Source organism: Ambystoma mexicanum, chromosome 11 (genome assembly GCF_040938575.1).
Source record: "Ambystoma mexicanum isolate Mex_15411 chromosome 11, UKY_AmexF1_1, whole genome shotgun sequence".
Lineage (NCBI taxonomy): Eukaryota > Metazoa > Chordata > Amphibia > Caudata > Ambystomatidae > Ambystoma > Ambystoma mexicanum.
Genome location: NC_090934.1, coordinates 848,047,567 through 848,064,137, shown reverse-complemented (window position 1 = coordinate 848,064,137; position 16,571 = coordinate 848,047,567). Strand labels below are relative to the sequence as shown.

The 16,571-nt window shown below is 45.0% G+C and overlaps 1 protein-coding gene across 3 annotated transcripts in view; it reads left to right on the top strand.

Annotated features, from left to right (window-relative positions):
• Positions 1 to 16,571, top strand: part of LOC138503813 (protein phosphatase 1 regulatory subunit 12A-like) — a 977,826-nt gene that overhangs the window by 907,184 nt on the left and 54,071 nt on the right. The window lies entirely within an intron of this gene.

The window sequence follows — 16,571 nt, the reverse complement described above, 5'->3', positions numbered from 1 at the left end:
GGAACTTTGTAAATCACCCCTCCCACCAATATTCCTTCTACTTGGGGGTCCTCCCTGATTCCCTGGGCTAATGGTTCCAGCGAGAGAGCTAATAGGGTCGGGGTAAAGGGTGCAACCCTGCTTCGTACCCCTACTCAGGCCAAACCAGCGGGAGTACCCTCCATTCAATGCCACGCACGCCTGGGACGGGGGGGTGTAAACTGCAATTATCCACCGCCTGAGCCTGGTTCCCAGACCTACTTTAGTGAGCACTTCCTTAAGAAAGCCCCATTCACCCTATCAAAGGCCTTCTCTGCGTCAGCCATCCCCAAGCTTCGTAAATGAGGGGCAAGGTTTATGAAGGCCACTTGATCCGGGTGGATCAGTTGGGGCATGTACCTCTCAAGTCTTGCTGCCAGTACCTGTGTGTAGATCTTGGCATCGATGTTCAGAAGGGAAATGGGGCAATAGGATCACCATAACCGGGGGTCCCTGCCCTCCTTGTGTATCACTGTTATCAGTGCACGGGAGACGATTTCCGGGGCTTCCCCCGTCTCGAGGATGTCATTTAACAATTCTACCATGAACGGCAGAAGGAGGGGCAATGAAGGTCTTGTAAAACCATCCTCCCCTAGGGCCTTTTCCATTGGTAATCTCGCCACTGCTCTCTTAATTTATTCCTCCAATATTGGGGCCTTCAGTGCCTCGGCTTCCTCAGCGGATCTCCGCCAGATAGGCTGTTATGTCTCTCGCCTCTGGGTTCGCCTCAGTTTCATACAACTTTTCATAGAAGGAAGCAAATGCTTCTTGAATCCCTTCTGTCGCTGGGTCTTGTGTTTTATCCACCCCTTCTATAGCCTCCATCCACCTTTCGGCTCGCGGTCCCCTCAGTCTGGCAGCCCGTAGAACATCCGTCGTGTCCCCTTTCTCATAGATCTTTTGTTTCAGGGATTGCAATTTTCTAATTAGTGGATCTTTCTTCAGGAGTCTGAGTTCTTCCCTTTTCAATCCTCGCCTCCAAGACCCTATCCTCACACCCCTCGGTAGTCTCACAAAGCCTGTTTGTCAAGCTGGCTAATTTCCGACCTCAGCCTATTTTCAATTAGTGTGCGCTCCCTCTTTTTCCTTGCCCCTTCCCTGATTGAAATCCCTCTCCATGTCGCCTTCCCTGCTTCCTTTACCACTCTCTTCGAAAACTCTCCAGTGTGATTGGTTTTGAAATATTCCCCAATTTCTTTGGCCAACTCCACGTGGAACACTGGGTCCTTCCATAGGCATTTGTTACACCTCCATTTGGACCTTCTGGGGACAGTTCCCTGCCAATTCAGTTCCACTAATACCAAATCGTGGTCCGACCAGGTGATCGGGGAAATCTCTGCGCCGAATGCGTCCTCCCATAGGCCGCTTGAGATATACATATAATCAATTCTGGTGAAGGTACCATGAGGGACTGAGTAGGTGGTGTACCCCCTTTAATTTGGGTACAGGTACTGCCATATGTCCTGCAGCCCGTAAACCTCCAGTGTTTCCAGGACCTCTCCGTACCCCATTCTCAGCCGCTCCTGTGTTCCCACCATCAGTACCTGTCTAACTGGAGATCCATCCATATATTAAAGTCTCCTCCTAATATAAGGTGACCTGAGGTGTCTAGCATTATTTTCGGGAGTTTTCTTCAGTTGACCCTGATTCGGGCCATAGATTGTGGTGAAGGTAAACCCTACTTTCTTTATGGTGCACGAAACCAGGAGAGCCCTACCTTCCCCATCACCCCACACCTTCGATACCTCCATTCTCTGCTCCTTACCTCTGAAGATTCCCACTCCCGCTTTCCTCAAGGACACCGATCCTCAATATTCCTGACTGAGAAAACCAATGGGGACCCTCGGTTCCTCGCCTTTAGCGTCTTTAGTCTCTTGGAGGAACATTAAATCAAGTTAAGCCCTAGGGAACTCCCTAGCCACCAGGGACCTCTTTGTGGGTGAATTTATCCCCTTCTTACTAGGTTAAATACATTGAGTAATTCATTCCAAGATGGCCGACGCAGTCCCGAGCGTTCAGCCATCTTGCCAGGATAGGTCACCATGACAACACAGCATAGCTTGATATGAGCTGCACACGCAGCAACGCGGTTTGTCCATGACACGAGAGCGCTCAGAGATCGCAGACTGTTTATAGCAGGTAAGCGCATCAGCATTATGTACCCTCGACACAGACTTCAAATCAATGATCTCCATCCTAACGAAGCAATCACGTTTGCTTCTAGGAGGCACATTGAGCGCATTGTGAAACGCAGCTCATGCTGTTTCAACGGCAATCAGGTTAGAACCACGCTGCATGATCAAGTTTTTCAGCACTCAGTCACCACAAACAGATAAGGGTTCACAATGCGAATGTTTACACACAAAAGGATCACCAGTCGCAAGATATTAATTTAGCGACATATATGAAGCACAGGCTTAAGCAAACAAATAATTGCAAATGAAATAACCATTGGGAATAGGTACCCATTGGGATTGTATTTCAATCACGTCTCAGTACACATAAAAGGTGAAGGACTGCTTGCATTAAGATTTTTTACGCATGTATATGGCTATCGCAAGGATATAAACAATGCAGACTGTAACAACTGTATGAACACATTGTGTGAACATAGGCATAGAACAGGCTGAAGCAAATGATTGCTAAAAAAATTGTCGTGGACATAAGAGATGACAATAAGCAACCAATTTATATTTATTGAATCTGTCTTTTTTTTCCCTATATGTTGTGAGTTTTTTCTATGTGGGTACTCTGTCATTGATGATAATTTGGTAAACAATGCAATGTAAATTGTAATTCTGGTTTATATGATGTGCAGTTAAAATAAGTATTGGACTAGGCCCTGATGAAAGATAAAAATCTGAAATGCATTTGCCATTCAGACACATTTTGCTGGAATAATACTTATGATATTTGGTGAAGGAAAACATAATTGAGAATTAAAACTATACAATTGAAAAACGACAAATTATTGCAAGTGATCATTTACTTAAAGAACTCTAAGCAATCAAATAACCACCAGTGGAACCCAAGGGTGTGCGGCCCACACAGAAGACCAACAAGCCTAGGTCCCTTTTCTTTGGAATTCATCCCCTTGACATTCAATGTTCCCACCCTCAGGTGGCCACCCCTTCCCCCAATCCTTCACTACGGCCACCCGGTTAATCCCCTATGTGAGGGTCCCAATCGTCGTCTGGGCAGCCAGTGCCTCTCAAACCACCTCCCGACAACCGAGGACCACCACTGTGAGAAGACCCATACCATGACCCCAACTCTTATTCTCCTCGCCCCCCCCCCCCCAGCAACCCGAAAGGGCGCCTGACTCCTCCCGGTTAACATCACCAGGTTGAGGCCAGACCACCAGTAGGACCCAATCCCTTAAGGTCCCATTCCTTCAACAACTTTACCCTTGAGCCCCCAAGTCCCCACCCCCAACTCCCCAACCACTACAACAGAACATATCAACTTTCCAGATTTCTGCAGGCCGCTGCACCTTTAAAAGAACCCTTTTCAAACCTTGTGCTGTTGCACAATCCTTGGGGGTCCTACTGGTCCCACATTTCAAGCTTACAATGAAAAATGACCCCAAGTGCTTATATCTTCTCTGAGGCTGTACCCCAGCTGTGAATCAGGTGTCTGCTGCAGGCAATGTATTCAATTTCCTATATTTTCTGGATCCTGGCATCCGTCTTCTTTTGGGACCCTTGATGAGCCACTGCCTATCGCCATCCACCTTTTCTCTCATGTTCTGTGAGGTGCTGGCTTCCTCCACCAACTCCCCAGTGACTCTACGAATGTCCTCTTCTGTCCTCAACTTGTATTTATATCCATCGACTTCAAAGGAAATGGAGAACGGAAACCCCCAACTGTACCTCACTCCTTTCTCATTAAGCCACTTGGTCAGGGACAAACACATTCTTCTCTTGGTTAGAGTCAGGGAGGACATATCCTGGAAGATTGATACTCGGTACATGCCATACATAACCGGGCCTCTCTTCTTAGCTTTCTCGAGGATCTTTACTTTGTCAGAATAATTGTGGAACAGGGCGAGGACCGACTTCAGGCCGCCCGCTGCCCCACCTGCTCTGTGAATTCTCTCGATTTCCACTTTTTCAATGGTGTCATCCTTAGGTTATTGAGCCTTTTGTGGTTTTCTAGGTCGTCCATTTTCATTCTGACCCCCTCCTCACGTCTCTCCATTTCGGACATCCGCATGTCCGTCTGTGTCTCTAAGATGTCGAGGGAGGATTGATTGTGCTCGACCTCCAAGTCTCTCCTCAATTTTGTCAATTCTTTGGGTGATTTTGGCCACCCTACCCCCAATGTCAGCCCTCATGCTTCTAATTTCTTCCATGATGCTGCAACATTCCCCTTTTTGTTACTGCAACAACTTCTTCTGCGGCGGTGGACATGTTGGCCTGCAAGGGAACACCTTCTCCACTCTGTCCCGGTGTGTATTCAAAGATGACCAATTTCCGTCTCGCTTCCATGCGCCTACTCCTGCTGGTCATTTGTGCCCACCTCAGGTGACTCGGATGCTCCACCGGCAGGAGGCTTTGGTTGATACTCTTCTTCTGTAGTCTTCTGGGCGTTGCCTTCCGGCTGGGGTCCGTCAGTCCTGTCGGGGACCGTGAGGCAAGCACCCGCCTCTGAGTAGGGGGCCCTCACCTTGTGGTGATGCTCGAGTGACTCCACCTCTGTACCGGGGGGACTGGGAACCCCACCCCCTTCTGATGCCACTCACAGATCATCCCGGGGGTAGGAGGCACCTCCTATTGTGATTCCAATAGCCCTGGGTCAAACCGCACCCCACTTTGGGTAGGATTCGAGTGTTGGTGCCTCCAGTCCTAGGTTCCTGCCTTTGGGGTCTTCCCAATCCCCGGGTGGGCTCCTCTGGGCTTCGTGGCCCCACTAGTGGTATCACTGTGTTCCCTTCCACTGGTCCTCCGCACACTGGGGCAGAAGTCCACCTCTAAGCTACCCTAGCTGTGTTCTTTGATGCTTGGAGCTCCTCAGGTCTCCGGCCCCATACCAGCCTGCCCTCTCACTGTGTCTTAAATGTGGCCTCACTGTCTCCGGGCGTCAGTGTGGCACACGTTTCCACGTACTCCTGTAGAGTGGTACAGAAAGATGTTCTGGGGCAGCGGTCCTATCTAACAGCTTGGGTCTGGACAGATGCAGTGTTTCCATCCCGGGCGTGTTGCACCCTGGGCCTACAGTGCGCCCGTGGCTCCCTCGGGCCGCCCTGTGCCTCCCAATATTGCCGGGTTGGTTCAGTTTCCACGAGGACACCCTGATTCCGTTGGGCATCCTCTGTGTCTTTACAGGATTATTTTGGGGGTAGGTGGGTCCTATTCCCCCGCAGTTGTATCTGTGGGAATAGTTGTGTTTGTGGGCGGCATCCACCAGGGGCCCACTCTCTTTCCTGGGGAGGGGGGTAAGGACTCATGGCCCGCTACTCACCTGCGGCTCCTGTATTATATGCAGGTGGGTGGGGGGATCCCCTTCCTGAGATGGGAGCGCCGCCGGGAATAGGGGGGTGCAACTCACCTCCCCTCTCTGCCGCCGGGACTCCTCTCCGTGGAACCAAGCGAGCGGGCTGCTTTCCTGGTACGCCGGGAGGCCGAGTGCCTCCTCCGCCAGCCTCTTTCCTGCACAAGGTTTTACTTTCAGTTTCAGCAACGCAGTTGGATATCCGGCTTGCCAGGGCTGATTTTGCCTGTTGTCGGTCCTGCAGGGGCTGCAAGCTTGGGCCGCCTCTTGGTTCGGGGTTGCTGGTCCGAGGGGGTCCCAAAAAGTGGGGGCTCATCACACTTTTAGGGACCTGCTCGGGTGCGGTTTACGCTCAGAGAGCCAGCATCAGCGCACCCCTTGGTGGCCTCCCTAAGAGTCTTTTCAGTTGTCTTTGGAGCCCAATTGCAGTGAGGTCCAGCAGCACATGGTCGTCAGCGTAGAGGAGTAGGCTCACTTTTTCACCTCCGATTTTGTGCGGAAAACACCTTGTTTCTTCCATAAAAGGCCCCAGCTTAGAGAGGTAGAGATTGAAGGATGGCGGGATCCTGGGGTCACCCTCATTTGACTCCCCAATTTGTCGGAATTTCTTCCGTTAATAGTCCTCTCTCATTCAAGCGAACTCTCAAGCTTGTGTCTGTGTGCAGTGTCTTCAACTGATCCACCAAGTCCATGGTGCATTAACATTTGATCAGTTTTGTCCACAGACGATGTCTATTTATGCTGTCAAATGCTTTGCCCAATCGACAAAAGCTAGGTGTATTTTAAAATTTGTCCTTCAGGCTTTGTCTTTCAGTAACGACAGCATAAAGATTGGTGGTTTTGTACCCAAGCCACTGGTAAAACCTGGCAGGAAAATATCCTGTCGCCCTGCTGTGTAAGACCAAGCGTTCAGCATTTTTAGCACAAGTGTTTTATAAATCTTGCCCATCACACCCAAGAGGTTGATAGGGATAGAATCGTTCGGATCATCCCTATCGCCACTCTTGAAGATTGGGAACACGTTTACAGTTTTCCAACATAAAGGCACATTTCATATAGTCGTTATGTTATCTAACATAGTACCCATCATCGTGGCCCATTGTTCAGGGTTTTCTTTCAAATCTGTTTGAAAGGCCATCTGGTCCTGTGCACGGGGGTGTTAGGGCATTTAATTAAATCAATTAATAGTTCCTTATCGTATGCGAACGACCAAGCGTGCTGTTTCTTATTGGCTTCTCATTGTTTTGATCCGCTGTAGCATATAGGTTCTTAAAGTGTTTTATCCATTCGGCCTCTTGGACACCATTTATTTGAGTTTGCTTTTGTGGTCTGTTGATGAGGCCCCAGATTTCTGCTGAGTTATTTTTACTGATTGCTCTCATGATTTGTTCTGCGTCTTTTTGCAGCATTCAGCTCCTGTGCCAGATAAGCCATTTTCTGCAGGTGTTCCTTTCTTTTTCTGCTATTTGATCCCATTTTGTACGTCGCTGGCCACTTGTAGTTCTCGTCTTTTGTCTGTTATTTGTTGGTCCTAGGCGTGCTGATGGATAGAGCCATTTGCTGTTTGTGATGTCTTTTCACCATAAACGAAGACCAATTTAACATATAAATCAGGTACACATGTTATCCCCAATTTCTTATTGGGCCATGATATTGATGGGTAGGTAATTAACATTTTATCAACATCTTGTTTTCCCATTTTTAATCGACAGCCGTTGTTTATCGGCTCTACGGGAGGGCAGAGCGGGTGTGTGAAGGTCTTTCAGTCCCCACCCATACCAGTTTATCTTCAAGAGGCTATGATCACTTGCTTTTGTCTGGACGATTTTCAGAGTCCATTACATCAATCAGGTCTCTTGAGATAAAGAGGTGAACATTTGTCTCACAGACAGCCTAAGCAGACTGCTGGTTCACGAGCACAATTCACAAGTAGTAACTCGACAGAAATATATTCAAACAGATATTTGCAAAATGGGGACACCCAGGCATAGACCTATGTGTGACAAGTACAAACACAAAATACCCAACTTTTGTGTTCAGATACCTGCAACCAGGGTCTCCCTGCAACACACTAAGGATGAATTTGTCGGGGAGATTTGCTTATGCTTTCCCCCTAATTCCCATCTGTTGCAATGTGATTCAAATATTGCTACAGGAGAGCTTGACATTAATCCTTAGTGCTCCAATGTGGGGATGACAAGTTGTGATATCCTAATCTCCTACAGCTGTCACTTCGCTCACCAAGCACATTGCATCCAGTACACGACCTGTTCACCCAAAAAAGTCAGCATGTTATATGCCACTGGTCACAAACCATGAACCTTGCAGCTTGGCTCCTGAGGCCATAGAGTGGTCACTTGGATCTGCCTCACCAGTGCATGGACATTCTACGCGAGGCCAGGCAATCAAATACAAGACACTATTTCATGAGGTGGAAGCAATTTGCAATATACTGCATAAAAGGCCATATCAGGTCATTAGATTGTTCACCAACAGACATTGTTCTCTGTCTTCTCCTCCTCCAATGCTCAGGGTTAGTATAAAATTCCCTTAAGGTATATTTAGCTGCTCTGTTAGCAAATACCACCTCACAACATAGTGTCTTGGAGCAGATTACCACTGGTCAAAGCTTTCATGAAAGGGGTAGAATGTATATTTCCTCCGATGGCACTGCCACGTCAGGATCTAAATATGGCTTTACATAGACTGAGCCCTCCCTTCGAGCCCATGCATAAAGTTTCCCTAACGTTCACAGCCTTTAAGGTAGGTTTTTCATTGCATTCACATCACTAAGAAGGATAAGCAAACTTCAAATTGTCATGTCCATCAATCCACATAATTACTTAGCGTCTTTCAAAGCACAAAAATAGGGGAAAAGAGCATTTCACACACTTCTTGGATACATGGAGATATTCTTTTTGGACAAAACCAAATTGCTACGTAAAAGTAATCAGTTCTTAGTGTCTTTCGCAACAGGAAGGGAAAGGCGTCAAGTCCATAAATCCACCATTGTGAGGTTGTTTGTATGCTGTATTCACATTTGCACACAAAACTCGTCCTTTTATCCTGCAAGCTCACTCAAACGGGCCTACCTTAGCTTTCATTGTAAATGTCCCATTGGACGTTATTTGTAGGGTAGCTACTTACTTAGAGTTCTGTGCAAACATATACAACACTTAAGTGTAAGCACACAAGCAACATCAGACTCACGGGTGGGAAAGGCTGTAATTAAGCATTTATTGTTGCATGTCCCTTCAGCTCCCTCACCACCTACATCTGGTAGAGCAAGCTAATTTATGGAACAAAGAAAAAACACAGGGTTTGGCCCTAACCACAGAGAAGACTGGTGCCACTAGTAAGGTAATACACAAAAGAGGCGTGCCTACTCTGGGAGAAATATAATGTTGTTATTTTTCAACACATTTCAGCATCTGATTCATTCGGCTCAGTAAGATGAATACAGCCCAAAATATAATCACACTTGTGCTATTTGCTTATCTAAATCAATTTGGAGGCTTTAATCTGTAATCAAATGTATTTGTGTCAATCAGTTCATGTTCTTCAACAAAATACATATTTTAAAACCACATACCTACTAATATGAAAAACAAAACACATGTAAAATGACTCAAGTATAAGGGGCAGCGTACATGCAAAACCCTGATACAACAAATTCATCACATTAGTGAACTAAAATGCCACAGCCTAAACAAACCTTTTAAACCAATTATGAAAACATATACAATATATGTGAAAACTTGACAGCGTGTGTAGAATAAAAAATCTAATATCAATATGTCTAATCTTAATGTATCTGGTTAAATGACCAGGCTCAAGAGCTAACGAGTTTCAGATCTTAGCTTATCATAATGCCCCATAATTTGGTGTAGACGAATTTAATTGAAGAAAACACCTTCCTCAGGACCAAGAACCTATAGTTTGTAACGCCAGTGTCAAAATGAATTTTGTTCATAAAAGCAATGTACATTTTCGGTACTTCCATTATTTGGATCTTCCTAAGTTTACATTTTTTTAATTTAGGGATACTCCAGTGGCCGCAATCTATTGGCAAAGAATACTATGTGGAAGTTGCTAATCAATATAAACCATGCAAATCTAAACAGATTCACAAGCCTCAGAACGCAAACTTTACTTATATAGCAATCCTCCTTTTGTGGTTTGTATCTTTTTAGATTCATTGAGTGCTGAGGAATGTGCACTCATGCTCACTTAACTTTTATTGTCACGTCAGAAAAATAAACTATTTGAGGAATTTGATGTGTGAGTGAACATGTTACCTGCACACGTAGGGCAGGGTTGGTGTGACAGGAATGCCCCTGTTGATGCCCTCTTTTTCAAATTCAAAAAGAAAAACAAGATGTAAGTCTCCACCAAGCACTAAATGGCGACTTATGAAAAACATGTAGGTCTAAGCAGATACAAGCCAGCAAAAGACTATTACTGGTAAGTAATATTTGCCATACAGTCACCGCCCTATAGTTAAGGAGAAGCCGGTTTAGATAGACTGTTCCCAAAATTTTAATGCTAATAACTTTTGACTTGATTGATGGATTAGGATGGAATTCCCCACCCAATCTACCCCCGTCCCCCAAGAAAGTGTATCCCAGGCAACTAAAAACTGGAAATGTTGGGGATAGTTTGTTAAAAGCTGGGAAAGTTATTAATAAAACCAAAAAACACTGTTTTCTGCCTTGTTCCATTTGTTTTCCTTTAGTGAAAAAGTGATTTGATTGAACACCCATAGCACAAAAACCGGATGGACGGATTTGCACCAAATGAAAAAAAACTTGGGTACAATGCATTGCAGATGTGCCTTTTGGTGGTTTGGAGTAAATCCATCTAGTAGTTTTTAAAATATTCGACCTAGAAGGGGGTACCCCATGCTTCCGAAATACCTTTTTATATTTTTGTTATTTATATATTTTATAGATCGCTGGAGCCCGCAGGCATCCGGGCACTTGACACAGACACAAGGACATGGGTAACGGGACAACTCCCATGGTGCTATGCAGCCGAGAGGCTTTTCAGAAAGGAAACCATTTTTAAAACAAATGTGTTGCTTGATGCGAGCGAGTCCCATAATAATACCTCGGGAAGTCATTAATGCTCAAAATTAGAACACCGTAGTTGTGTTTCTTGGAACGTGATTGGCTAATCTGCGGTCTATAGGAACTGGTATAGCCCGCAAATTCAATGCAGCCTGCAACTGTGTAATTGGAGCTTAGCTCAGACGCAGCGCAAGCATTCTAGGACAGAATGCAATGACAATGGATTACCGCCGCAGCCGTCACCTACACAGCCGCGGGTAGAACTGCAATCAAATATGGCACACAGAACTGAAACAGGTAAAGTTCTGTGTGCCATGTTGCTGGACAAGCGTGCCTGGCGTGGGCAAGCCCCCTCAAGGAAGTTACCTTCCTTTAATTTTCGCTGCGAATTAGTGTTCACATAACGTGTGCGCCCCGACAGCAGTAATTCCCCTATGTATGCCGCTTGTAAATCATTAATTAGCCCCTCTGAACACTTTTTGGAGATGGCTCGCACTATCACAATATCCTGCTGTGGAAGCATAAAGTTGAGGAAAGGAACAGGTTGGGCTGCAATAAAATGCAAGTAAAACACAGCAAAAATGTAAGTAGGAAACACTTTGTAATGAAAGTTAATGCTACATACTGATTATGGTGTTGAAGCAATATTGGGCTGTTTTTATTTGTGCATGTTAAGTGACTAATGTGCATGTAGTTTAGCCCTACATTTCCATACATAGAAATTCGCACACCTGCAACATCTTTTCTAATTAGGTACTCCACCCACACACTGCGAGTTACCTCCCACAAGCACGTAAAAAAGCCACAACCAGAAGGACATCACTTTTTTCAACTTTAATTAAACACTGAGGGTGTTCCAATAGCTTTATAGACCTGCAGCTCAGGCCGTACCTGGCATTATGGTTCCTCATAACTCGGTCCTCAGGGCCCATAACGCCCGATACGGCCCTCGCTGCAGGCCTATAAAGCTATATTATACTTTGAGGAGAGGAACAGTGACATTCATATCAGGCTGCAGGTGGGGAGCAGCAAAGAGGATGACATATGTAGTGGGAGAGATGTGCAGCTCATTTGGCTTATCTGGTAAATCCGTGAGAATCTAATGTTGCAAGATGTGCTCAGAAAGGAAAATGGTGAACATAAAACTAAGAGTGAAAGAGCATAATGGGAGAGAGTCGGGGAGGTAAAACACCACAAATGAGGGTTGTGGGGGGACCATGAGAAGAGGGGGGAGGACACATGGTGATGGCCAGGGATGACCTTTTAATTTTCAAGTGTTTTCGTGTTGCCGCAGGAATCTGCAAACGTTATTTTACTGTGGAAATCTGCATACACTGTTACTGCAGAAATGTTTATCGGGGGTGACGTTCACAGGCATGGAGGATGGCAGCAAGCATTATTGCTTGCTTGAAAGATTATCACAGGAATAAAAAGGGTGAAAAAGGGGGGTATAATTAGTAGCCTATGCACCTCTAAGTCTTGACGATAGTCTTTTATTCCTGCACAGAGGTGGGATCAGAGCTACTAGGCTGTGGGATGTGCTTCTTTCTTAACAATTGGTGCAACATGTACAGCGGAAACGGCCTAAAGCAGTGGTCAATGGACACAGAGGCTGCCGGCAAAGTCCGTCTGTGTTTTTCAATATATGGGGAAACCTGGACAGTGGGCATACCTTAAGGCCATGGCTAGTGAGCCACTGGAAAAGGCCGAAGGGCAGTGGATCCTGACTCTGCTGGCCATGGACTTCCGCTATGGCTAGTGGGATCTGGTTTGGTACTAGGGAGGGGAGCCTAGGCTTCGGCTGGTAGGACGGGCCCACTAGACATGGCTCTTCCTTCTTTTAAAATCATCAGTGTTCCATGTAGAGTGGCCACGGCTATAAGCCAGGGCTAATGGGCCCTGAAGGAACTATAGTATAACAATATCTATGAAATTCATTGAAAAATCTTTAGTTAAGAGAGAGTTAAGGTGATCTGGTTTATCACAGCAAAACGCTTGAAATTCAGTGGGTCTGGGAAGTGATGAGCGTCCTGAGTCACCTGCTGCAAAGACCATGAGCACATACATCATATCATAGAAGGGATTCAAAATGAGATGCAAAATGACACCATGGGCCACAACAATGTGGGAATGCCGAGTTACTTCCCACATCCACTGAATTTGAGGGGTTTTGTTGTGATAAATCATCACCTTACCTCTCGTAAGCAAAGGTTTTTTCACTGAATTAAATATTTATATACACACATGCACAAGTCTTCAATGGAGGAGGAGAAGGCAAATTGTTGGAAAAGTTAATGGATGATATCACGATTAGAAATTCTATATTGAAATGCTTAATTCATATACATCATTCTAGGAGGTGTCTTGACAATCGTAGGTTTGAACTGCGGTTTCAAATGGAGGTTGTATGTGTGGCTGTGTCACTATTTGTGCCTAGCTACCAACTGGATGCCCCTAGTTCCTGCAGTGTGAGGGTTTGCAGGCTCTAGAGAGGGAGTCTGCTACAGGATGTTCATAGTGTTATGTGCACCTGTGTGGTCGCTATAGCTGCTTCCAAATTGTTAGATCTTTCTAGCTCTCAGGAACGGGAATAGAACACGTTATCGAAAGCAAAAAAACATTTGTGATTGGCTTGCAATGGTGCCGCTGTCTTTTGCATTTATTGTGATCTGCTTGGGGCTGGATATTTCACTAGTGTCACGTAAGGGGCTCCCTCAAATGTTAGTGGTCTGAGATTGGTAGTTAAGGATATTGTTAAAATTACTTTACTTATGGGCCTTCCGTACTTCACTTCATGTTGCAACGATAGCTGAAAAAACGTTCAACTAGAATGGATAGTCTTAAGAAAAATGGGTTCATTTGTGATCTAATGTACTTATGCACAGTCTCGAATTACAATGAAGTTAAGAACACCTTTCACAATTGTAACACTAAAAGCTATAAGGCTTCCGTTGTTTTCGTTATCACCAATTTGCAATTGTGGACTCAAAGCTTATGCATATGAGAATGGGCTGGTTTTGGCACAGTTCATGAAATTTTGGGTCAGTAACAGCACACAAAGGTCATTAGCCATGTTACTACGACCTGTATTCATGCTGACTCACCATTCCAGCAGCCAAAAGGCATGTGTTTTCTTTCAACCTTTTGTTTTCAATGAAAAAGGGCTTTTATATGAACTTAACTCCAATATAGCATACATGTGCTATTCTTACTCATAATTTGGTTAACTGCGGGAGGGGGAAGACCCCCCCCTCCTTTACCCAGTCTTTGTTTTATGGTGTGTTTTCCATTGGCCCTTTCCCTTTCTATGCATTATCTTTTTTACACAATTCTAGTTTCATAATTTTAAGATGTGTGTGTGTGTACATGTGCGAAAGCCCTTTTCACATGCAGACATGTTGAAAAACGCCACAATGTCACAATATGCAAAGGGTTAAAGAAATGACTGCCCAAAGTTAAATGTACAATTATATCTGATTAATAAAACAAATTATTAAAAAAGGACCCTCCAGTCAAAAGATGTTTAATCTTAACCGTTTTAGAAAATGCAAATAAAATCAGATTATAATTCGGTGGAAGAAAATCAAAATCTGAAAAAGGAAAGACAATTAGAAAAATGATGACTATGTAGTCCTGGTACTTCTTTGGGGACCTAGGCAAAAGTGCACCACAACTATGAGTGCACGCAGGTATGGACCAGGACCAGTTTGGCACCAGAAAGCTACTCCCAAACTCCAACTTTGAGCAAGAGCAAACATCTTACCACTGGGGATGGTCTCCGACCTGTACCTGACAGTAGAATGTTTTGGTCCTCATAAGAAAAATCCGAGCAAAGACAAATGTCAACGTCCAGTAGTTTGGAAAAAATGAAAACGTTTTCGAATGTGTCAACAATTATTCCAAACCACATCTGGCAACTTGTAGACTTTTGGAAAGTGCCCCAAAAGTGTTATTTGCCAGCCACTCGTTTTTCAGTGTCAACCACTTTCAATTTAACCCTTGAAACCTCAAATGTTGTAAGGATGCCTCTCCTGCAGTGCTTGTCCCAACCCTGGCCTACCAACGTCTCTCACAGGAGCCTTCTAACTGCTTCCTGAATCCTTGCAGTCGCCGAAAATAGTCTAATATCAGGCATGGACACTCCACAAGGCCCATGGCTCAATTGGGGCAGGGCCAACAAGCTATCCTAGTCTTGGGGAGCAAATGACGACACTGCAAGCAGATATTCATTCTTCCAGGATCTACCAGTACACAGGCACAGTGATCCCCAAAGCAGAGTTCAAGAACCCTCAGATCACCAGGATAGCAGAAGTCCTTTGAGGCAGAGGACACTCCTTTGGCTACCAAAAACGTTAATTGGGCTACCAATGCAGTAAATTATCTTGCACCCCTGGTGATACCAAAACTAAAAAACAGCTGCCACCAGCCTACCCCCAAAAACCAATGTAGGGTGATAGTCACAGCATGGCACAAAATGGGATGCTTAAGAAGCACCTTTGGTCGTGTGAGGCTTATTAGGCCCATATACTTGGAGTACAAAAGGGTTTTAGTGGAACTTCAATAGAAGTCTCTTAAGACCACCAAAAATGTTAAAAAAAAAAATAGGGGGTGGGGAGGAAGCAAAAAGTTCAGTTGATCCTAAACATGCCACCTCCAGAATTCTCAAAATGGAAAATCTGCCTTGACCGGTGCATTGACATTTAACAACCCATAACAGCTGCCTTGACCGGTGCATTGACATTTAACAACCCATAACAAGCCGCACTTGATCAGATGGTTTCTTTATTGACCTACCTATCTCATTCAGAAGTAAAAAGGGAATCTTGGAGAACAAATCTTGTTGCCCTTTCGGCTTTCCTGAGTCTGAGAACTTCTTTCATGTTCTAATTCCATTATAAGGAGACATTTAGAAGGTTTTCTCCATATTTTTCCTTCAGTTTGACCATACCATCCTTGCTGGGATTTGAATGCGTGCTCGGCGCGTTTGCTCCTAAACCATTTGAACCTATTTCATTGGTGGACTTCCATATTGTGTCTTGAGGTCAGCTTACCTTATGGCAGTAACATGAGCTGCAGGCACTATCGGCCAAGGAACCTTTCACTGTGTTTCATAGTCCTCAGGATGTACCTGTCTTTTTTGCCCTAGGTGCTTCCCGATTTCCACATTAAACAGGAAATCTGTTTGCAGACTTTCTTTCTGAATTCATTATTGGACGGAGAAAGACTGTGCCATTGCTTGGATGTCAGAAAGACACACAAAATAATTTACAGAGACAGCCCATTAGAGTACAGACATTCTGACCACTTCTTAGTCACTTACTGGCTGCTCCAGAGCAAGCAGGTTACAAAATCCACGATTGCCAGATGGGTTGTTTCTATAGTCGTTGAAGCTTATAAATGTGAGGGAAATCTACCCCTGTAAGGGGCTTCATGCCCAGTCAATGAAGGCAAAGGCGCCGTCCGTTACCTTTCAGGGGCATGTCCCTATTGATGTAATTTGTGGGGTGACTACATGGACTTCTACTACCTCCTTTTTCAGACATTACTCCATGGACCTTAGCTTTTAGAGCTGATGCCAGTTCCACTCAATTAGTCTTTCAAAACCTCTTTGGGTGAAAACCATTCTCTTGTTGGGGCCATTTCTGTATAAATCACAGGAGTATTAAGGAAAGGAGACGGCACGGTGGAGTATGTAAAGGTTACTCAATATAGGAACTACTGTACTCCTAGGACATAGTACCCTTTCCTCCACATGCCCACCCGCACCCCCTCGTTATTAATGATTGGTCCCCCCTGTACCCCCTTGGTGGTGCTGCAGACTGGCGGCTGTTGCTGGGGGTGGAGCTATGCACTGTTTTTCAAATTAGAAAAAGTGTTTTGCTGCACAAAGAGGCTCTGGTCCTGGGGACATAATATGAATATGGAGGAAAAGAGACTATAGAGTAGGAGTACAGTAGTCACTATGTTGAGTAACTTTTAAATTACGTCAAT